The sequence below is a fragment of the Protomyctophum parallelum genome (assembly GCF_964188405.1).
Source record: "Protomyctophum parallelum genome assembly, chromosome: 3".
NCBI lineage: Eukaryota > Metazoa > Chordata > Actinopteri > Myctophiformes > Myctophidae > Protomyctophum > Protomyctophum parallelum.
The window spans coordinates 6,953,181-6,976,488 of record NC_139698.1 but is presented as its reverse complement, the minus strand read 5'-3'; the positions used below and the strand labels follow the sequence as shown (position 1 = coordinate 6,976,488).

General features: G+C 43.0%; 1 protein-coding gene across 6 annotated transcripts in view; it reads right to left on the bottom strand.

Moving 5' to 3' along the window:
- The window catches only part of adar (adenosine deaminase RNA specific), a 65,610-nt gene extending 42,646 nt beyond the window's left edge, over positions 1–22,964 (bottom strand). For all 6 annotated transcript variants that reach the window (XM_083760955.1, XM_083760959.1, XM_083760956.1 and 3 more), the window contains exon 1: positions 22,836–22,964. The gene's annotated coding sequence lies outside the window, so the exon portion shown is untranslated. The remainder of the gene's footprint in view (positions 1–22,835) is intronic.
- Between the last annotated feature and the right edge of the window lie 344 nt (positions 22,965–23,308).

The following is a 23,308-nucleotide window of genomic DNA, read 5'->3' as shown; positions in this document are numbered from 1 at the left end:
TTGCACTGTAAGTCGCCATCTTTCTAGATCCGTTTGGGCCCAGCTGGCCATTGGCTGGCCCAGACAACGAGGCGGGACTTCCCCCCCTTCTTCTCCGTTGGTTTTTATTTTGACTCGAGTGGGTGGGGAATCCCGATCATAGACTGTAACGGTAGCCACGCCCCTCAGAACATACGCGACTTTATGGTAATTTTTTTTATAAATGGGACCATAATTTTCCAAAAAGAATATTATGACATTAGAAATGAGACTTTAAACTAGTGACTGGAAGCAGAAAGTATTCATGTACACCATGTACACCATGTTTATTAAGGTAATACAGTCTAGGTGAAGTTGGGCCCAAATACATGGACTTCTATGGGGCTATGGGTTCTTTTGGGCCCAATGACAGCGCCACAACAGGCCGTTATATGAACTTTCATTTCCTTAGTGGCTTCACAAAATATCTGTCTGACTGCCCCCCTGACTCAGACTCAGTATAGCAGCCTACACTTTGGTGATGTTTTTGTTCCAAGTTTAAAATATAAATAAAAAAGGCACAGAAATACCCCTGAGGGACAATTCCTCCAAACTGGAGTTTTTGTTTGTAGGTCGCCTTCTCGGTTGTAAAAAGTGTCTGTCGTCATTACCGCCTGGGTGGATCACCCCTCTCAGCTCGACCTACATTATCATTTTGACTCGATTAAAGTGACGTCGTTGTGCGACTGACTGCATTTGTGTGCGTTGGGTTTCCGTGCAGCATTCTGCCGAGTCGTCTTCACTTCAGAGAAAGCAAAAAGGGACTCTGGGACGCAACTTGAAGCTGCAGCTTTAAATCTGCAGATGGCTCATTGTCTCTGATCTTTGTGAGGCCAGTTACAGAGGGCCCAAACACCATGCTATAGGCCAGTTACAGAGGCCCCAACGCCATGCTATAGGCCAGTTACAGAGGCCCCAACTAGAGCCCGACCGATCCGTCGGTCGCACCGATGTATTGGTCATTTTCGGGTAATTTTGCGACATCGGACATCGGTGTTTATTTAATCCGATGTCCCGATGTTTATACAGGAGGGGGAAAATTATTTAATGTTTACTACAGTCCATCCTGCAAATATCACTCTCTCGGTCCTGCACCGCTGTACTAGAGAAGTATATCACCTTTTCGGTTCTGCACCGCTTAGTGGAAAAGTCTATCACTGTCGGGTGCGCAGCGCAACTACCCCCCCCCCCCCCCCCCCCACACACACACACACACACACACACGACACACCTCTACAGTACTACAGAGAGACGGAGAGAGAGGGGGGAGAGATCGAGAGAGAGCGCACGCGAACTCCTTACTCCTCGATTGTTTTACCTTTGTCTCAAATTGCCCAGCAAAACTATAATCCTTGTGTGAGTGTCCTTGTTCCAAATTGAAGGTGTCTATTGCTCAGACACTGAAATTCTTTGTAGGACGGACATCTACACTAATAGCTGGATAATAGGAGGGCATATAGGGGTGCATTTAATTTAGAAAAAAAAGCCTTATGTGCCAAAACATTTTATTTAAATGTATTCAATGTATTCTATTGTTAATTGAATTAAAAAAACGTATTTTGAAGTTTAGACGTTTTTAAAATGTATTTTTTATTATTGATTACGAAACATCGGTCCAAAACATTGGCATCGTATCGGCATCGGTGGTGTAGGTCTCTCCAAAATCGGCATCGGCATCGGACCCAAAAATATGGCATCGGTCGGGCTCTAGCCCCAACACCATGCTATAGGCCAGTTACAGAGCCCCCAACACCATGCTAGGCTAGTTACAGAGGCCCCAACACCATGCTAGGCCAGTTACAGAGGCCCCAACACCATGCTAGGCCAGTTACAGAGGCCCCAACACCATGCTAGGCCAGTTACAGAGGCCCCAACACCATGCTAGGCTAGTTACAGAGGCCCCAACACCATGCTAGGCCAGTTACAGAGGCCCCAACACCATGCTAGGCTAGTTACAGAGGCCCCAACACCATGCTAGGCTAGTTACAGAGGCCCCAACACCATGCTAGGCTAGTTACAGAGGCCCCCACACCATGCTATAGGCTAGTTACAGAGCCCCCAACACCATGCTAGGCTAGTTACAGAGGCCCCAACACCATGCTATAGGCCAGTTACAGAGGCCCCAACACCATGCTAGGCTAGTTACAGAGGCCCCAACACCATGCTAGACCAGTTACAGAGGCCCCAACACCATGCTAGGCCAGTTACAGAGGCCCCAACACCATGCTAGGCTAGTTACAGAGGCCCCCACACCATGTGAGGCCAGTTACAGAGGCCCCCACACCATGCTAGGCTAGTTACAGAGGCCCCCACACCATGCTAGGCTAGTTACAGAGGCCCCAACACCATGCTAGGCTAGTTACAGAGGCCCCAACACCATGCTAGGCTAGTTACAGAGGCCCCCACACCATGCTAGGCTAGTTACAGAGGCCCCAACACCATGCTAGGCTAGTTACAGAGGCCCCCACACCATGCTAGGCCAGTTACAGAGGCCCCAACACCATGCTAGGCTAGTTACAGAGGCCCCACACCATGCTATAGGCCAGTTACAGAGGCCCCAACACCATGCTAGGCCAGTTACAGAGGCCCCAACACCATGCTAGGCTAGTTACAGAGGCCCCACACCATGCTATAGGCCAGTTACAGAGGCCCCACACCATGCTATAGGCCAGTTACAGAGGCCCCAACACCATGCTAGGCCAGTTACAGAGGCCCCAACACCATGCTAGGCTAGTTACAGAGGCCCCACACCATGCTATAGGCCAGTTACAGAGGCCCCACACCATGCTATAGGCCAGTTACAGAGGCCCCACACCATGCTAGGCTAGTTACAGAGGCCCCACACCATGCTAGGCTAGTTACAGAGGCCCCACACCATGCTATAGGCCAGTTACAGAGGCCCCACACCATGCTAGGCTAGTTACAGAGGCCCCACACCATGCTAGGCTAGTTACAGAGGCCCCCACACCATGCTAGGCTAGTTACAGAGGCCCCAACACCATGCTAGGCTAGTTACAGAGGCCCCACACCATGCTATAGGCCAGTTACAGAGGCCCCACACCATGCTATAGGCCAGTTACAGAGGCCCCAACACCATGCTAGGCTAGTTACAGAGGCCCCCACACCATGCTAGGCTAGTTACAGAGGCCCCCACACCATGCTAGGCTAGTTACAGAGGCCCCCACACCATGCTAGGCTAGTTACAGAGGCCCCCACACCATGCTAGGCTAGTTACAGAGGCCCCAACACCATGCTAGGCTAGTTACAGAGGCCCCCACACCATGCTAGGCTAGTTACAGAGGCCCCCACACCATGCTAGGCTAGTTACAGAGGCCCCAACACCATGCTATAGGCCAGTTACAGAGGCCCCACACCATGCTAGGCTAGTTACAGAGGCCCCAACACCATGCTAGGCTAGTTACACAGGCCCCAACACCATGCTAGGCTAGTTACAGAGGCCCCCACACCATGCTAGGCCAGTTACAGAGGCCCCCACACCATGCTAGGCCAGTTACAGAGACCCCCACACCATGCTAGGCCAGTTACAGAGGCCCCCAACACCATGCTAGGCTAGTTACAGAGGCCCCACACCATGCTAGGCTAGTTACAGAGGCCCCAACACCATGCTAGGCTAGTTACAGAGGCCCCAACACCATGCTAGGCTAGTTACAGAGGCCCCCACACCATGCTAGGCCAGTTACAGAGACCCCCACACCATGCTAGGCCAGTTACAGAGGCCCCCACACCATGCTAGGCTAGTTACAGAGGCCCCCACACCATGCTAGGCTAGTTACAGAGGCCCCCACACCATGCTAGGCTAGTTACAGAGGCCCAAACACCATGCTAGGCTAGTTACAGAGGCCCCAACACCATGCTATAGGCCAGTTACAGAGGCCCCAACACCATGCTAGGCTAGTTACAGAGGCCCCAACACCATGCTAGGCTAGTTACAGAGGCCCCAACACCATGCTAGGCTAGTTACAGAGGCCCCCACACCATGCTAGGCTAGTTACAGAGGCCCCCACACCATGCTAGGCTAGTTACAGAGGCCCCCACACCATGCTAGGCTAGTTACAGAGGCCCCCACACCATGCTAGACCAGTTACAGAGGCCCCAACACCATGCTAGGCTAGTTACAGAGGCCCCAACACCATGCTATAGGCTAGTTACAGAGGCCCCAACACCATGCTATAGGCTAGTTACAGAGGCCCCAACACCATGCTATAGGCTAGTTACACAGGCCCCACACCATGCTAGGCTAGTTACAGAGGCCCCCACACCATGTGAGGCCAGTTACAGGTTGAATCACCTGGATACCCAACTCCCCTCCGGTACATTTCATTAAATGGATCAGGTTGAATCGCCGGGATACCCAACTCCCCTCCGGTACAACCTCTGCCAGCATATAGTGTGTCATATTTGACAACAGTCCAGAGTAACAACCTGTCAATAATGTCCTGTCATCACTGAGACCGACAACATACTGACACCCAATACTGAGCCAGCGTCCAACTGGCTGCTCTCTGTGTCTCTGCACACAGCGAACCCACACAACGCACCACACTGCAACGCAACGCACCGCACCGCAACGCAACGCACCGCAACGCACCGCACCGCACGCAACGAACGCAACGCAACGCAACGGAACACAACGGAACACAACGCAATGGAACACAAAGGAACACAACGCAACGCAACGGAACACAACGCACCGCAACGCAACGGGGCAGAGCTCTGGAGCGGATGTATGGAGACTCAGGGGCAGCTGGGCCATTCATTCATCCATCCATCCATCCATACCCATTGAGACTTAACCTATTTTGACCTGAGATCAGATCCTAAAAATGTCTTCTACATCCTGACAGTTTTCTGAAAAACCTCATGTTTCTGTATCAGTGGTGCTCAATATTTCATGTCAAGGACCCCACACAAAATGGGTTAAGATTCTACAAATGCCATCTGATCCATCACAACAGTTTTCTGGAAAACCTGTTTTACTATGTCAGTGGTTGTCACACCATGTCAAGGACCCCAAAAATGATATGTATTTGGCCAACGACCATTTTCCAGGGACCCCCCCAGAACCATATCTATAAACGTCTTCTACATCCTGACAGTTTTCTGATAAAGCTATGTTTCTATGTCAGTCGTTCTTCGATTTTTCAAAAATAGCAGACCTACAAGCTCGTATCGCGCCACTCGGTGGCGCGATATGAGCTTGAAAAGACTTGAAAAGACTTCCACATGTTTTCATGGTTTTTCTAAAAATAGCAGATCCACAAGGTCGTACGTTGTGCAGTACTCTTTGCCCTCGCTATGAGCTTGTATATATCGCCTATTTTTTTCAATAGCTAAGTGTTCAAATCATGGTTAAAAACTAAGGTGAGGTCAGGTGACACAGATGCATTCCAGGCAGGGGTGAAAGTGAGACGGAGTGGAGCTGTCAAAATCCTATGTTAAATAACCTGCCACTGTGCCACAACAAACGCATGTCCAAATGAACGAACGGTAATCTACTAACGTCAGATTAACACACACACACACACACACACACACACAAGTGTTATTAGTAGAGTGGTCTAATAAAGTGCTTCTGCATTGTAACAGTGTGTCAGTCAGTCATCGTAATAATCCCATGTCGTTTATTTAATCCACCACGGCACAGAGAGATAGCTGTTGTTCCCTCGGCTCGCACGTCTCGCTGCAAAGTGCACGTGCGTGTGTGCGTGTGTGCAGCACGGTACAGGCAGGACCAGTTTGACTTTGCAGGTTGGAAATCCGGTAGAGAGGGGGGGGGATACGGGAATGGACGTTTATCTGTGCCTTAACCCATTCTGACCTGAGATCAGATTCATACGAGGTTTCCACTGGACACACACTGGTCTGATTAACCCATTCTGACCTGAGATCAGATTCTAAAAAATGTCCGTCGTTCTTCGATTTTTCAAAAATAGCAGACCTACAAGCTCTTAGCGCGCCACTCGGTGGCGCGCTATGAGCTTGTAGATCTGCTATTTTTCAATAGATAAAGCATAACATGATGCTAACACCAAAATGGGTTCCCGTTCAGAATGGGTTAAAGAACCTTTTGTCCCAACCCTTTGGTTTGGTCTGGGCTTAAAGAACCTTTTGTCCCAACCCTTTGGTGTGGTCTGGGCTTAAAGAACCTTTTGTCCCAACCCTTTGGTGTGGTCTGGGCTTAAAGAACCTTTTGTCCCAACCCTTTGGTGTGGTCTGGGCTTAAGGAAGGATACAGGCTATTTGCATCACTGTTCTTGAATGATAATCTGTTTCTCGTGTCATATACTTTGACATTTTCTAACTTAACTGATATCAGATCTGTGACCCTAGCCGTTACGTAGAGAGCACTAGAATTGCATTTAATGCAGTCATAGCACTGCATAGTATAGTATAGTATAGTATAGTAGTTTATATGTATAGTTTCATTATATAGATATTCCACTGTTACGCCTTAGCTTATGCATGTTTCATGATAACTACTTTTTATGTACGTGATGTTTTGCCATGCTTTTTTGTTCTTGCTTATTGTAAATGGCTCTGGATTAAGAGCGTCTGCTAAATGCCTAAATTGTATGACGTCCAAACCAGAGCATTACACAGCCTGCACAAATCTATTAAAATGATTTGTCATTTATTCTCAGTTAACCTCTGACTGACTGCCTGGAATGAATGCACTGGTTTGCAGATCAATATATCGAATCTATATCGACGGAATGGAGGATGAAGTGTATTTACAGGATTATTCATCTCTAAATAGGGGCGGGAAGGGAAGTGGCTCAGGAGGGAGAGACGAGAGGCCGCTTGGGAAAACGGAACGGAAGCTTCCTGCCCTGGTTCCATCTCCGGCTCCTTTAGACCCAAGGTCGATTCTACAAATGCCTTCTAAATCATGACAGTTTCCTTGAAAAACCTCATGTTTCTCTGTCAGTGGTAAAAGCCTCATGTTTCTGTGTCAGTGGTAAAAACCTCATGTTTCTGTGTCAGTGGTAAAAACCTCATGTTTCTGTGTCAGTGGTAAAAACCTCATGTTTCTGTGTCAGTGGTAAAAACCTCATGTTTCTGTGTCAGTGGTAAAAACCTCATGTTTCTGTGTCAGTGGTAAAAACCTCATGTTTCTGTGTCAGTGGTAAAAACCTCATGTTTCTGTGTCAGTGGTAAAAACCTCATGTTTCTAAGTCAGCGGTAAAAACCTCATGTTTCTGTGTCAGTGGTAAAAACCTCATGTTTCTTTGTCAGTGGTAAAAACCTCATGTTTCTGTGTCAGTGGTAAAAACCTCATGTTTCTGTGTCAGTGGTAAAAACCTCATGTTTCTGTGTCAGTGGTAAAAACCTCATGTTTCTGTGTCAGTGGTAAAAACCTCATGTTTCTCTGTCAGTGGTAAAAACCTCATGTTTCTGTGTCAGTGGTAAAAACCTCATGTTTCTGTGTCAGTGGTAAAAACCTCATGTTTCTGTGTCAGTGGTAAAAACCTCATGTTTCTGTGTCAGTGGTAAAAACCTCATGTTTCTCTGTCAGTGGTAAAAACCTCATGTTTCTCTGTCAGTGGTAAAAACCTCATGTTTCTGTGTCAGTGGTAAAAACCTCATGTTTCTCTGTCAGTGGTAAAAACCTCATGTTTCTCTGTCAGTGGTGCTCAATATTTCATGTCGAGGACCTCCTATGAGACAGACCAAGTAGCGCCATTTATTCAAGATTATTAATGAGGACCTGTGTTGAAAAGTGGTGAAGTGGTCCTTTAATCAGACCAGTGTGTGTCCAGTGGAAACCTCGTATGAATCTGATCTCAGGTCAGAATGGGTTAATGGAAATGATGTTTGTGACAATGAATGGTCAACATAAATGTTGTAATGGTGGCAGCGCTGCTCTGGAGAGCAGAATGAACAGGGAGGAGTGTAGTTGTACCGAGCGTTGCGGTTGGTTGAACAGGGAGGACTGTAGTTGTACCGAGCGTTGCGGTTGGTTGAACAGGGAGGAGTGTAGATGTACCGAGCGTTGCGGTTGGTTGAACAGTAATGGGGTACGACAGCATGATCCAGGGCGCCTGTAGTAGGGGTCACACCAGAGGCCTGGGGGGGTCAGGAGCGTTGACCCTTCCACAGGAAGCATATGCAACGCTCTGAACTTTAACATATCAGCCATTTTCTTTTGGGGGAGATTATAATTTCTAAAAAGACGCCTTCTAAATCCTAAAGACCTAAAATTACAAAGTTTATGCTACTATATACTGTACCAGTGATGTAAATAGGTTTTCAATGTAATGAGTCCTGGGATGCAGGGATGGTCTTTTAGATGAGATTACTAGTCCTACTTCAAAGTTAGGAGTCATATTTTGCCATTTTTACAAATTGCAGCATTTAACTCCCATTTAATTTTATATGGTTATAATGTGGTTATTTATTCATGTAGAAAACAGAATAAACCCCCCAGGTTGGCAGAGGAAGTGTAGCGCCCAGGATTACATTAGATAATTGGCACTGGGTGAAAAGAAAACTGAGTTACAAAATCGTGGGATAAAAATTTAAAGAAAGAAAAAAGAATGGGATAAACTGCATTTTGGGATGCAAAATGCACCCTATGTTAATCCCTGCTGTACATATATGATATTACATAAACTCCCCCAAAAGGGGTTCCCGTTCAGAAAGGTCAAAGAAACACCAAAAAGGGTTCACCTCCTGAATGGGATAAACTAAATTAAAGTGTTTGATATTGTTTATCTCATTCTGAACGGGAACCCGTTTTGGTGTCAGCATCATGTTATGCTTTAGCTATTGAAAAATAGCAGATCTACAAGCTCATATCGCGCCACCGAGTGGCGCGATACGAGCTTGTAGGTCTGCTATTTTTTGAAAAATCGAAGAACGACTGACATTTTTTTGAATCTGATCTCAGGTCAGAATGGGTTCATCAGACCAGTGTGTGTGTCCAGTGGAAACCTCGTATGAATCTGATCTCAGGTCAGAATGGGTTAAATGTCATGCCCCAGGTGTGGAAAGACCTGCACACATAACCTTTTTTTAAACTAAATTAAGGTGTTTGATATTGTTTATATGTCATGCCCCAGGTGTGGAAAGACCTGCACACATAACCTTTTTTTAAACTAAATTAAGGTGTTTGATATTGTTTATATGTCATGCCCCAGGTGTGGACAGACCTGCACACATAACCTTTTTTTAAACTAAATTAAGGTGTTTGATATGGTTTATATGTCATGCCCCAGGTGTGGACAGACCTGCACACATAACCTTTTTTTAAACTAAATTAAGGTGTTTGATATGGTTTATACGTCATGCCCCAGGTGTGGAAAGACCTGCACACATAACCTTTTTTCCTATAGGAACAGAACCTCAGAGTGCAGTCTTTCTATTTACAGTAGAATCGCTGACACGGACAGGCCTCTCCAAAACGCTGATGAGAACGACAGGAAATGATAGCCCGATATTTGTGAATGGGACTAAAATGAGAAAGAAGTGGTGTTTGATTTCTTTCCCTTTTCTGAATAAGGTAGCTGCGTCATCACACACACACACACACACACACACACACACACACACACACACACACACACACGCAGACACAGACAGACACACACACACACACACAATGATTATATTTTAGTAACAGTGTTTCTGCTTTTCTACATACTGCCAACCAGGTGAAAAAATAATCACAGACTGTGGCTTTAACCCATTCTTTTCTGACCTGAGATCAGATTCTAAAAATGTCTTCTACATCCTGACAGTTTTCTGAAAAAGCTATGTTTCTATGTCAGTCGTTCTTCGATTTTTCAAAAAATAGCAGATCTACAAGCTTGTAGATCTGCTATTTTTCAATAGCTAAAGCATAACATGATGCCAACACCAAAACGGGTTCCCGTAAAATTGTAAAATGTGATAGGTTGTCCATTGGTCTTAACGTAAAGTAAAGTGTACACACACGCTGTGAACATTATGCCCAAAATGGTTGGATATAGAGGTTTTATAGCAATTGTATAAATATTAGTCATTCATTGCAAAATGCTCCAATAGTGTAGAATTTACATTACATCAATGTTTAACCCTCTAAGACCCAGCGTTGCTTTTAAGCAACAATTTTATTTTATTTAATTACTAAATTATTTAAAAAAAAATCTGTTCTTTTTTCACCTAAACGTCATCAGTGATGTTCATTGCAATGCCATTTCAATGCCATTGGTCATGATATTTGCATATAAATACCCCCCACAGAGATAAAAAATGTCTGGACTTTTAGAAAAAAAATTCAAGACTTTTGACCTTTACCCTAATAAAAGTATAGGTAAAATAATTGTAATATATGTTTTTTGTGATCATTAGAATGTCTAGAACATGTTTTATTCATTATTGTGAAAGATATCCCGAAAATGTAAATTATTAATTTAATTTATTATATTATATTATATAATTATATAATTATTATACATTTTTCATCAAACTTTTTTTATTTATTTTTTTTAACATATTTTTTAGTCTTAGTCCTAGTAGTACAAAGTAGTAGTAAGGTTGAAATCTATTTTTTGCAAGTATAAATTAATGCGGGTGTTAGAGGGTTAACAGCTTGCACCAAGTAGCCTATAGTTTACATAGAGGTGCCCTGCACTCCTCCTGTTGAAGATGAAATATAAGACTATTAAGATCGTACAGATGGACGTGTTGATAGTTTGACCACACCAAATGCTCTAATCTTTACAATTAACCAAAACACGTCGTCACGACAAAGCTTGTAGATCTGCTATTTTCAGCAGTTTAGATCGAGGTTCTGTTTATTATATTAAAGTTAGACAGATAATTGGAATCTTATAGTTGCTAATAATTGCAATGTTGGTCTGAATGAAATACATTTTGCAATTACTACATTTTGCCTTAATATGTATTAATAATATGACATGACATCTCTTCATACAACATGTGCAGTGTTGGTACATACAACAGGCGATGTCAAAATGTGTTTGCCATCTTCTCATATGATGGAAACGTCCCTCTGCAATTTACACAAGCATTTTGTATTAACCCATGTATGTTTATGTTATAATTTAGCTATTGAAAAATAGCAGATCTACAAGCTCATAGCGCGCCACCGAGTGGCGCGCTATGAGCTTGTAGGTCTGCTATTTTTGAAAAATCGAAGAGCGACTGACATAGAAGACATTTTTTAGAATCTGATCTCAGGTCAGGATGGGTTAAATACACTTGGTTGTTGACCTGGGTTGCCTACTTCCCTCAGGTCTCTATACTTGGCATGGCACCCTTTCCCCCCCCTACATCAATTCTGACCTGAAATCAGATTCTAAAAATGTCTATTACATTCCTGACAGTTTCATTATTAACCCATTCTGACCCGAGATCAGATTCTAAAAAATGTCTTCGATTTTTCAAAAATAGCAGACCTACAAGCTCGTAGCGCGCCACTCGGTGGCGCGCTATGAGCTTGTAGATCTGCTATTTTTCAATAGCTAAAGCATATCATAATGCTAACACCAAAATGGGTTCCCGCACAAAATGGGTTAAAAAAACATTTAAGGGTTCACGGGTTGTGTTGCAACGCACGTCGCGAGCTTGTAGATCAGCTATTTTCGCTGATTGTTCACCCCTAGCCCATTCTGGGCGGGATTCGTGTTTTAACTAAGCATTAGGTTATAGCTTTTAGCAGATCTACAAGCTCGTAGCGCGCCACCGAGTGGCGCGCTACGAGCTTGTAGGTCTGCTATTTATTTATTTTTTTGCGTGAAAATGCGGCACAAATCTTTGAACATTATATATTCTTTTCAGAAGTCAGGTCTAAATGGGTTAGAATAGGGGCGCTAAGGCCCAGGGTCCATTTATCCGTCAACCATGAATGACCGGTGGGTTTTTCTTCTTTTGAAGAAGGTTGAAAAGGTTGAAAAGTTTCTCTCGCGACCCGACTAGGTTTCATAGCGAAGTTTCTCTTCTAAATTCAAACCATCGTGATATTTATTACAATTCCGTGTCCACTCCTTAACGAGTCTGGGTGCTGTGTGTGTTGCGGGGCATCTCAAGTTTCTCTAAAAATAAGAAATAATAGCCCTATAATCTCCCTCCCCAGCACAGCTACAACGCTACAGAGCTGCAATAATATACAAATGGTAGACTTACATGATGCAGTACACCTATGTCAGGGTAATAGTTACATATGCAGTAGTATAATGGCAGAGTTACATCTGCTGTAGTACAGTACAATGACAGTTAGGACCGTCAGTGTCCTACAACCATGACGTCCGACTAATTGACTTATGAGTAATTATGTTTTTGGTCGGGGGGGTGCACCGAATACAAGGCCTGAAGGCCAGCGAAACTATTGGGCCGAACAGTGGCAAAGAATAATGCAGCCAAAAACCCGAATACTCTGGGGTTACATTTGGTTAAATCTATCGTTTTGTTGACGCCGTGGTCAAAACACGGCTGCAATCTTGCCTGTAGGTAATAGGTATAGCTCTAGTCTACAATAAACACACATGCCTGTATGTATAGCTCTAGTCTACAATAAACACATGCCTGTAGGTAATAGGTATAGCTCTAGTCTACAATAAACACACATGCCTGTAGGTATAGCTCTAGTCTACAATAAACACATGCCTGTAGGTAATAGGTATAGCTCTAGTCTACAATAAACACACATGCCTGTAGGTATAGCTCTAGTCTACAATAAACACATGCCTGTAGGTAATAGGTATAGCTCTAGTCTACAATAAACACATGCCTGTAGGTAATAGGTATAGCTCTAGTCTACAATAAACACACATGCCTGTATGTATAGCTCTAGTCTACAATAAACACATGCCTGTAGGTAATAGGTATAGCTCTAGTCTACAATAAACACACATGCCTGTAGGTATAGCTCTAGTCTACAATAAACACATGCCTGTAGGTAGCTCTAGTCTACAATAAACACACATGCCTGTAGGTAGCTCTAGTCTACAATAAACACATACCTGTAGGTAGCTCTAGTCTACAATAAACACATGCCTGTAGGTATAGCTCTAGTCTACAATAAACACATGCCTGTAGGTAGCTCTAGTCTACAATAAACACATGCCTGTAGGTATAGCTCTAGTCTACAATAAACACATGCCTGTATGTATAGCTCTAGTCTACAATAAACACATGCCTGTAGGTAGCTCTAGTCTACAATAAACACATGCCTGTAGGTAGATCTAGTCTACAATAAACACATGCCTGTAGGTAGCTCTAGTCTACAATAAACACATGCCTGTAGGTATAGCTCTAGTCTACAATAAACACATGCCTGTAGGTAGCTCTAGTCTACAATAAACACATGCCTGTAGGTATAGCTCTAGTCTACAATAAAAACATGCCTGTAGGTAGCTCTAGTCTACAATAAACACAAGCCTGTAGGTATCTCTAGTCTACAATAAACACATGCCTGTATGTATAGCTCTAGTCTACAATAAACACATGCCTGTAGGTATAGCTCTAGTCTACAATAAACACATGCCTGGTAGGTAGCTCTAGTCTACAATAAAAGGTATGGCTGTGAATGATAGCATCACCGCAATGGTACAAAAAAGGGGGGGGGGGGGGGAATAAATGATATACAATAAGTAATCAATAGTAATCAATCATATTTGGCCGTTCGGTTTTCGGCCAACTGTTTCCGATATTTGGTTTCGGCAAAGAACGTCCCATTCAGAGAGTCACTACTTTTATGGCATTGAACATTGGAACATATAAAAGGATAGAAAAAAATTAACAGGTTGCTGAAAGGGCAGATACGGAAAAGATTACTTAACCGGGAACCCATTTTGGTGTTAGCATCATGTCGTGCTTTAGCCATTTAAAAATAGCAGATCTTACAAGCTCATAGCGCCCCACTCGGGCGCTAAGAGCTTGTAGGTCTGCTATTTTTGAAAAATCGAAGAGCGACTGACGTAGAAGACATTTTTAGAATCTGATCTCAGGGCAGAATGGGAAACTGACAGACTGACATAGAAACATAGCTTTTTCAGAAAACTGTCAAGATGTAGAAGACATTTTTAGAATCTGATCTCAGGTCAGAATGTAATAACACAAATGGAACAAGCTCAGCGCGCATCGTGATGCAACACGTTGTAAGCTTGTAGATTTTACACCGTTTCAAAAAAAAAGTTTAACATTTTCAATTTGCCCAAAAATAATATAATTATTCTGTTCATTCCATCCAACTGTTATTAATATACAAATGAATGGAAACGATCATGCAAAATAAACTGTGAAAATAATAGATTTTATAACCCCTACTGGTACTCAGTGGGCGATTTTTTTATAATTTATCCGTCACTTTCTAGGAACAGAATCCCTAGAGTGCAAACTGCAGTTGTTTACTGTATAAAGTGCTGACATGGATGCATATATTATCCCATTCTGAACGGGAACCCATTTTGGTGTTAGCATCATGTCATGCTTTAGCTATTGAAAAATAGCAGATCTACAAGCTCATAGCGCGCCACCGAGTGGCGCGCTATGAGCTTGTAGGTCTGCTATTTTTTGAAAAATCGAAGAACGACTGATTTTTTTTTAAATCTGATCTCAGGTCAGAATGGGTTATAATCAGACCAGTGTGTGTCCAGTGGAAACCTCGTATGAATCTGATCTCAGGTCAGAATGGGATATATATATATATTTGTCCCGACTCCCTGCCTCTCTGATGAGAATGACAGGAAATGATAGCTTTGTTTGTGAATGGAGAGAATGAGGAGAGAGAGAGAGAGAGAGAGAGAGAGAGAGAGAGGGAGAGAGAGATGAGCAGAGTCAAACACACACACATACACACACACACACACACACACACACACACACACAAGGACATTGTACGCACACAACACAAAGATCCTATTAATATCTAGTGTTGGAAAAAAAATACGGGGGAAAAATAAACCTTGTGATCGAATTGAAAAACCGCAGGTCAGCGTGGATGTGGTTTTTTTTAGGAGACAGTTTTCCTAGAATAGTTCAACGCACTATCTATCCACGTGCCCATCCCATCATGGAATAGAGCAAAGTCAAATCTCTAAAAAAAGACTGAAAATGTAATGATGATATTTGTGGGCCGGGCCAGCTGATATAAATCGTGACATTTCTGAGACCATTCATTCATGTTCCTGGAAGATGCTTCTAAAACTTGCATTCTATTGCTATAGTTTGATCACTTCAAATACTCTCTCGCCGTAAAATAATGGCAGAAAATAGCCAATCTACAAGCTCACAACACGTCGCGGCGCGACGTGTTGTGAGCTTGTAGATTGGCTATTTTCGATGCGCAGCATGCTTTCACAGAAGGCTTCTAATAGAGGCTTCTAAGGAATCTAAATGAGTGAAATAAGTCGTGGTGACTTGAGTACTTTAATCCAGGGGTTTTCAACCGGTGGTACCGCAGAGGTATTGCAGGTGGTCCCTTTACTTTTAATAACTTACAGGAGTTCTTACTGTATGGTGTGTGTGTCACAGTGTGTGTGTGATATGAAATGTGAGCTTACCATAATCACAGTAATCCTTAATCACATCCCATCATATTCAAAATAAATCACTTTTATTAGATATTATATTGATATTATAGATATTTTCTCCAGCTCCCTGTGGTGCATGAACCCCCCCCACCACCACTAATGTGTGGAGTGGGTCTATGATGGACCCGGCCGCCACGCACAATAGTGGTGGTCCCCAGGTTGCTCTTAGTCAGGATGGTGGTCCCTGGGTCAATAGTGGTGGTCCCCAGGTTGCTCTTAGTCAGGATGGTGGTCCCTGGGTCAATAGTGGTGGTCCCCAGGTTGCTCTTAGTCAGGATGGTGGTCCCTGGGTCAATAGTGGTGGTCCCCAGGTTGCTCTTAGTCAGGATGGTGGTCCATGGGTCAATAGTGGTGGTCCCCAGGTTGCTCTTAGTCAGGATGGTGGTCCCTGGGTCAATAGTGGTGGTCCCCAGGTTGCTCTTAGTCAGGATGGTGGTCCCTGGGTCAATAGTGGTGGTCCCCAGGTTGCTCTTAGTCAGGATGGTGGTCCCTGGGTCAATAGTGGTGGTCCCTGGGTCAATAGTGGTGGTCCCTGGGTCAATAGTGGTGGTCCCCAGGTTGCTCTTAGTCAGGATGGTGGTCCCTGGGTCAAAATCAGTTGAAAACCCCTGCTTTAAACACCCTGACAAGCACTGGTTGGAACCGTGATGAGTTGAGGCATTACATTACAGTTTGACTCGTTTCCACGGATAAATATTGTACAAGTTAACTACAAGTCCTTCATCAGGACAGACTATAGCCTTCCGAGGTGTGCATCGGGCCTTTTGATCTCTCCTATGGTACCACATCAATACAGCATGGAACTGTGGACAAAGTCCTACACAGGACAACAAAATATCCCAAAGGTTTTGGGTCTGAGAGGCTAAATCTCAGCAAATGATGGTCCGTGGCATGGCTCAAATCCAAAAAATACATTTGGGCCTAGATGTGAAAACAGTTGAAAACCACTGATATAGTTTACTGAATATGACTTCTGGGCAGACTTAAAGGGACACTTCACCCTTTTTGCAAAAAAATATATGTTAATGACATTTAGAAGCTTTAGAATACTTTCCTGGGGGTCTTTATGTGTGTAATATGTGGTTTTAGATATTTTAGATTGTAGCAGTGAGCACGGTGTCTCTGATGTCATGGACACTGGTCTCACTTCCTTCCTGGACTACAATTCCCATAATTATTTGGTGCACTGCTCCTCCTTGTGGATAGGGGGAGAGCTGTCTTACTGAGGCAACATGTAGTCCACAAGTGAGCCCAGTGTCCATGACATCAGAGACACTGGGCTCACTGCTACAATCTAAAATATCTAAAACCACATATTACACACATAAAGACGTCCAGGAAAGTGTTCTAAAGCTTCTAAACGTCATTAACATATATTTTTTTGCAAAAAGGGTGAAGTGTCCCTTTAACCAATTCTCGGGGCGGGAACCCCTTTTTGGTGTTTTAAGCATTATGTTATACTTTAGCTATTGAAAAATAGCAGATCTACAAGCTCATAGCGCAGCACTCGGTGCCGCGCTACGAGCTTGTAGATCTGCTATTTTTTTAAATAGTGAAAATGTGGCGCAAATTTCGAATATATATATTCTTTCAGAGCGAACATTTTAACTAAAATCTTTGCTTCCGAGGGGTTCCTGGAACAATATATTTACAGATGGGGGGGGGGGGGGGTCGGCGGCCAATTACATATACTTTTTGGGGTCCTTCACATGAAATATTGAGCACCGCTGATATAGAAAATATCAGAAAACTGTCAGGATTTAGAAGACTCAGGCCTAAATGGGTTAACCCATTCTGAACGGGAACCCATGTTGGTGTTAGCATCATGTTATGCTTTAGCTATTGAAAAATAGCAGACCTACAAGCTCATAGCGCGCCACCGAGTGGTGCGCTATGAGCTTGTAGGTCTGCTATTTTTGAAAAATCGAAGAGCGACTGACATTTTCAGAATCTGATTTCAGGTCAGAATGGGTTAATCGGACCAGTGTGTGTCCAGTGGAAACCTCGTATGAATCTGATCTCAGGTCAGAATGGGTTAACAAGAACCATAGCCTACATACACTGTATCGTCCCCACATCTCATTACACATTTACAGGTGAAATTAACATATTAATGTAATGGATGCATGGACCACATATTCTAAATAATTAACCGCCATTTGAAAACCGCAAGATTTCATATTTCGATTCTGAGTTATGTTTTCGATTAACCGTTATAGCAGGCCTTAACCACCACTTTCATATTTTATATAATATATCCTATAGACATTAATAAACAATATGAAAGCAGGATTAGGCCACATGTTCATTTGATAGAACGAAGAATCAAGTTTCACTCTGAAATGAAAAAAGGAACTTAAATCAGACATATATATAGCTGTTAAATAAACGTGTTGGGTTACAGTACGTGGATTTTGAGTTATGTTTTCGAATAACTGTTAGGCCTTAACCACCACTTTCATATTTGATATGATGCATCCCATACATTAATAAACAATATGAACGCAGGATTAGAGGCCATAATGTGTTCATTTGATAGAAGATTCAGTTTCACTATAGTCCGAAATGAAAAAGAAACTTAAATCAGACATAGGCCTATATATATAGCTCACCCATTCTTGAGATAAGGGACAAAACTTTTTTCAAACTGGATTTTTTTTTTTTTTAAGATACATTCAAATCAAATGGATGTATTTGTAGACACAGGTCTCAACTACCAATATTGAGAAGGAACAGGTTTTTCGCATAACATTTCTTTCTAAAATGGGACATTTATGCACTTAATACCCGATTCATGTCAACTCCGTCAGACACACTAAAATACCTTTTAATTGAATTTGATAATTTCAACAATAATATAAAGTCCTCAGTTCTCTTATAATGGCTTTCAGTAATCAAGTTAAGTAATACAATTATTTTAATATTGTTTTTTTCCAATATCACACTATTATGAAATATCCAATTTCTCAAATCCGTCATTTCAACCTCTATTTTCAATATTATAACATGAAAACCATGTAAAAAAATAAAATAATCATCATTACGTATCATTTCAGTTGGTGTTTCAATACATATGCACAAAATATTTAACATCACATTTTCTATTTCTTTGGAAATTAACAAAAACATCACGGGACGAACATCTGACGGAGTTGACGAACATCTGACGGAGTTGACAAGTTTAACTGATTTAGGTTCTAGATCACCTAGGATCTTGATTCTGGTGACTAATCCCACATTTTCAAGGATGAGGAATACAGTGGTACTATTTATATTGGCCCTGTGACCATGGCAGCCATTTTCAAAATGGCAGCCACCTGCTGTTATCTTACAATAACTCAAGTTCTACACCACCTAGGATCTTGATTCTGATGACTAATCCTACATTTTCAATGAGGAGGAATACAGTTTTATCTATTTAGATTTATCCCGTGACAATGGCAGCCATTTAAAAAAATGGTGGACCTGCTATTATTTTACCAATTTAGTCAGGGAATAGGCCTATTATCAGAATAATGTCAAATCTGTGAATACATTTCTTACCAAGAATTTTTTCACCAATGTGTTTGTAAAGGTGTCTACTAACATATCCCACATTGGTTTCTATTGAACCACCCTAGAGGCATTTTTGACAGCTGCTGAAAGTTGGGTACCATACCAAGTGGCTATGGCAAAACTAGGGAGTCTATGGCCAAACTAGGGGTCAAACCCCTTGGGCTAAATTCGGCCATATATCCACTTGCCCAAATGTGCTGACCTCATTTTGTGATGATGGCTATGGCCGTTTTCAGCCCAAGGAGTGTTCTTCGTGCATAGCTAATGCTTGGAATGCATTCAGAATCATGAAAACTCCCTAGTTTGACATGTCACATGCTACTTAAAGCATAATGAACATTTTGCCTTATATAGGTTGTTGATGGTACCCCAACTTTCAGCAGCTGTCAAAAGGTCCCCTAGGGTGGTTGAATATAAAGCAATGTGGGATATGTTAGTAGACACCCTTCCAAACACATTGGTGAAGAAAATTCTTGATAAGGAATTTATTACCAGATTGTATTAATATCCCCTGACTAAATAACTCATCTTCTAGACCACCTAGACCCGACTTCACAAACAGAGACCCGATTGACACCTAAACAACAAGTTTGGACAGCCCCACCAATTAGTGTTACGGAAAATAGCAAGTGTCTACCCTAGGCCCAGAGGGAGACACAGAACTTAGATGCGGCTCACATGTTGCACGACTCCTCAACAAGCTGCCACCAGGGATGAGAGCTGAATTCTGCCGCACAATGCTCTGCGGCCCAGGAGCAACCAACACCCTGTTGGAGTTCTCTGAGTGGTTGAAGCATGAGTCCTAGCCATATAGCCTGTGCAAAGGCAAACACCTTGAAGACCTGCTTGAGGTGAACAGTGAGCAGTGAACAGTGAGCGAAAGACTGAAGACAGAAGATCTGCCTTCAGGACTATCAGGCAGGATGTGCAGACACTGAAGGCATCAGTGTCGTTCTGAGTCCCCAGCATGTCAACCAAAGCAATGTTACCAAATCAAAGGAGCCTTCACCTCAAGTCACCTGGGGCTGGGTGAGCAATCGTATCCTGTATCTAGCCTCACAACTAAATACAGACACTTGGCCAGACTGCCGTTTGAAAGGGTCAAACCCTTCATCCTGATTGGGGAAGACCACCCCACCTAATCACACCAACCAAACAAGTGATGTTGGGGCCTCCAGGTGGGCCAGTAGCCATCTGCACAAGACTGGGCTGGACCCTGCAGGAAAGCAATCTCCAGCCAAGACAATGTAAGTTGACTATAACAGAGCCCCAGAACACAGAGCTCATGAGAAGGATGGAGAAACACTGGCAGGAGGCCACCAAGATACAACGCCACACTGCAGTGGCCAGTGAAGTCAAACTGTGCGTCTGTACCTGAAAGAGACAAGTCAAAGGCCAGAAAGCCCACCTCCTTTTAATGTCCTGTCAGTAGCAACTCAACCTGCACCTGAAATAAGCCCTGACCCCTCCCAGAGAAAGTTCATCCTTGAAAATGTAATGATTAGTCGCCAGAATCAAGATCCTTGGTGGTCTAAAACTTGAGTTATTGGTAAAATAACAGCAGGTTGGTGGTCACTTTGAAAAACAATGGCTGCCATGGTCACAGGACAAATCTAAATAGTACCACTGTATTCCTCATCTTTTAAAATGTATTATTAGTCGGCAGAATCAAGATCCTATGTGGTCTAAAACTTGAGTTATTGTAAAATAACAGCAGGTGGCGGCCATTTTGAAAAACAAAGGCTGCCATGGTCACAGGACAAATCTAAATAGTACCAATGTATCCCTCATCCTTGAAAATGTAGTCTTAGTCACCAGAATCAAGATCCTAGGTGGTGTAGAACTTGAGTTATTGTAAAATAACATCAGGTGGCGGCAATTTTGGAAAATGGCTGCCATGGTCACCACGAGACAAATCTGTGATGGCCCTATAGCCAAAAATGTTCCTTAAGGCATGCTCTAACTGTGTGCCAAATTAGAATACGTCCCATTATTCAAAAACTATAATTTTATTGTTTTAGGAACACTTTTGTCAACTCCGTCAGATACATGTCAACTCCGTCAGACACAAAACCTGACGGAGTTGACGTCTGACGGAGTTGACAAAATGTCATTTGTTTTCATCTTAACCCTCTGTAGTACAATGTAGCCATTTTGTTTTTGCTTCATTTGTTAGCTAAACCTAACCCTAAACTTTTATAATAAACATTATTTTGGAATTCTTAACAAAGATCATAATAATGTCCTGACGGAGTTGACATGTAAAAGCTGTGACCACCCTGATATCAACATTGTTTGTTTAAAATATCAAACAATTGAATGCTTTTCAGACCAGGTGCTCCACAGTTGCAACAAATACAAACGGGACTTGGAAAAGGAGTCTTCAGGCTAAATCTGTCGACAATATTTTCTGATTAATTTAAGACTTTTAAAAAACCTGACGGAGTTGACGGGAGACGTGGGACACACATTTGATATGAGATATCTAATGGAAAATATAAATTAAAATTATTGTGTATATTGTTTGCTATGTTGTTGACAATCTACTTTAATTTAGTATGTATATTTATGTGATTGTGACAGTATTAGACACTTTTTTAGCAGTTTGAAATTATGACCACTTGCTGGGGACAGGCTAAATACAGGCGTTTTTGGGTACAGTGCCTGCTTTTAACTAATTCAGATGGCATATGAAAACAATTATAATGAAATTAATGGCATAATAATACACAACTGTATTACATTTAACTTTGCAAGTGCTTTTATTTTTATTAAATTAATTTATTTTTAACAATAATAAGGCTCTTATGTGTGGGACATGTTTTTTCCACTTTTGTCCCTCATCTCAAGAATGAGTGAGCTGTTAAATAAACGTGTTTCTATATTTGATGAATAAAGCGCAAACTTAGCTGGGTTACAGTACATGGATTTTGAGTTATGTTTTCGATCAACTGTTAGGCCTTATAATAACCACCACTTTCATATTTTGATATGATGTATCCCATACATTAATAAACAATATGAAAGCAGGATTAGAGGCCTATAATGTGTTCATTTGATAGAAGATTCAGTTTCACTAGTCCGAAATGAAAAAAGGAACTTAAATCACACATATATAGGCTATAAACGGTTGTAAAAAAATAAAAAAAATAAACGTGTGTTTCTATATGTGATGGAACAGTACAGAGAGCATTAACCCATAGCTGTGTTCCACCAGTACCGACTCCAGTCCAGACTGTGGGGAATCCTATGAAAAGGACACACCGCAGGTCACCTCATCTCTCTCTCTGCTAGGAACTTTACAAAACCACATGGACACCACCACCGTGTGTGTGTGTGTGTGTGTGTGTGTGTGTGTGTTAACATCCTATGTGGTTATGTTCACGCATGTCGTGCGTGTGTGTACTGTGTACGCGCGTCCGTTCCGTGCCCCCCGCGTGTCGTGTGGCTGGTCGTGGTCGGTGTGTGTCCTCTTCTCCTCCTCGTGTGTGTGTGTGTGTGTGTGTGTGTGTGTGTGTGTGTGTGTGTGTGTGTCACTGCACCATTTCTACCCGCTCTCCCTCTCTCTCCCTCTCAGTAACATCGTGTAGGAAGAAGAAGGGGAAAAAAACCAGAGAACCCGCCGCTCCGTCAGAACGAACCAACGGCTAAAAAGCCGTTAAAACCCCGCTATGGACGCAGAAAGGAACAAACATGGCCTCTCACCTGGTCGCCGTGTCGTGTGTCGTGTCGTTGGGGGGTTCTCTTCTTGTCGTGTAGCTGCGGTCGGGTCGGTGCTGCTGGGGTTCGAACGGAACCGAACGCCTCGTCGGTCTCTCGGTGTCTTTCTCTCAAACAAACAATCAAACACAACGGACGGCGGGGTGGTGGTGGTGGTGGGGGGGGGGAAAGAGCCGGTGACGTCAGTCGCTCGCGACGTGCGGCGCGCGCGGACGGCGTCATCGCCGACGTCACGACGCACGAGAGAGAGAGAGAGAGAGAGAGAGAGAGAGCAGTCCTTCTGGATGGTCTTAATTCTCCTTCACTGAAAACACATTTAGTTTTAATTCATAGTCATGTATTCATGTCCACATAAACAATAAGAGATACAATACAACAAGGACAAGGTGCTGTAAATCAGTGGGGCCCCAAAGTGGGGCCCGGCCCGGGGACCCCTAGGGGTCCCATGTACCTGTCTA